Below are 1,758 nucleotides of genomic sequence, written 5' to 3' on the forward strand. Positions count from 1 at the left end.
ATATATATATATATATGTATGCGTATATATATGTATATGAATGCACATGTATCTATGTATGTGTGTGTGTGTGTGTGTGTGTGTATACAAGCATATATGAACACAAACGTGTGTATGTACGTCCATATATGTCAGTGTGTGTATGTGAAATATATGTGTGTGTGTACGTATGCGTGTTCATATATACACACTCCAACACATACGCACATATATCGTCTGCGTACGTAAATGTATTTATATATATGTCCGTATACTAAATTTTCAGTTAAATTACAATTTGTTTGTTGACAATAATGAGTGCGCGCGCGCGCCTGTGTATCTTACATTGGATCACTGATAAGGGTGGAGCCATGAGGTACTTATTGGCATTAGATCACAAAGAAAAACACCCTGAACACATACTTATTGTAGTTTCTACCCGCCTGTCTGTCCCGCTGTCTGTGTCTTCGTCTGTCTACCTCTTGTCTGTCTATGATTCTATTTGTTCTTCTATCTATCTATCTATCCATCCATCTATCTATCTATCTATCTATCTATCTATCTATCTATCTACCACTGAATTGTGTTCAGTTCCTCTGCATGATACCTTGGTCAAATGACTTCTACAGGGTGGCGTAGAGAGGACGGATGTTTTTGAAAAATTCACAAAATCATTAATTTTAGCTGCAAACAAATTTTATTAACATCAAGGTGTTCGTATTGAAATAGCATTTATCAAACTTATGTCCGGTAGCATTTGTGAAACTTATGTCCGGAAAACAACATCTGTCACGTGATGTCCGTTTTCATTGATGCATTTCTGAAGGTGTTCTTGGAAGTTGACCTTCACTCTCTCCAGCATTGCTCTGTACATAGTCCCATGGTTTCAACTGTTGCCCAATGATCAATTTGTACAGGTGGAAATGTAGGTCTTCGTGCAAAATATGCCTTACCAGTCGATTATCAGTACCAAGTTCAGTGGAATTCCTCCGAGCAGAGCGATTCTGACTCCGTATCAAAGATTGTCTGACTCGTTCCACATTTTCTGGGGTCCGTACCGTTCCTGGCGCCCCTACTAGTCTCCTATTCATTAATGTACCTCGTGTACGAAGTGCATTCACCCAACGTAAGATTGTGTTACGGGTGGGAACAGCCTTATATTGGTGAATGCTGAAGTGGTGCCGAAACTCACGTTGAACTGCTATGACAGACTCGTTATTCTTCACGTAACTGTCGTAGGCAAACACGCGATGCTCTGTCGTCCACAGCGCCATGGCTTCACCTGAAAAGAAAAAAAAATGCTAAGACACCACGGACCGAATGGTACCGAGCGGACATATGGTCCTCCCACTGGAACTGAGTAATAGCCATTTCAAAAACGTCCTCTCTACCCCTGTATTATAGTTCTAAGCCAACAAAAACCTTGTAACTGAATTTGGTAGACAAGAATTGAAGTACGTCCATACGTAAGTATGTACGTACCTATGTATGTGTCCATGTATGTTTGTATGTGTGTGTGTGCGTGTGTGTGTGTGTGTATGTATGTATGTATGTATGTATGTATGTATGTATGTATACGTTAAGTGAATATAAGCTAAAGGAATACTTTGATGTGCCGCAGAGATCCATCTTGCTGTGATTACAGAAAAAAAGCCGGGTTTCCTTCATCCGCATCGGAATGTCTTCAATTTGTTCTTTCCAACAGTTACACCGAGTCATGTGTGTGGATGTGCAGGCGTTTGTGTATGGGAATGTGTGTTGTGTGTATGTGTGTGTGTG

At 40.3% G+C, this 1,758-nt stretch overlaps 1 protein-coding gene across 1 annotated transcript in view; it reads left to right on the forward strand.

Annotated features, from left to right (window-relative positions):
- The window catches only part of LOC106880088 (phospholipid phosphatase 2-like), a 173,056-nt gene that overhangs the window by 98,495 nt on the left and 72,803 nt on the right, over nucleotides 1-1,758 (forward strand). The window lies entirely within an intron of this gene.

Source organism: Octopus bimaculoides, chromosome 18 (genome assembly GCF_001194135.2).
Source record: "Octopus bimaculoides isolate UCB-OBI-ISO-001 chromosome 18, ASM119413v2, whole genome shotgun sequence".
NCBI lineage: Eukaryota > Metazoa > Mollusca > Cephalopoda > Octopoda > Octopodidae > Octopus > Octopus bimaculoides.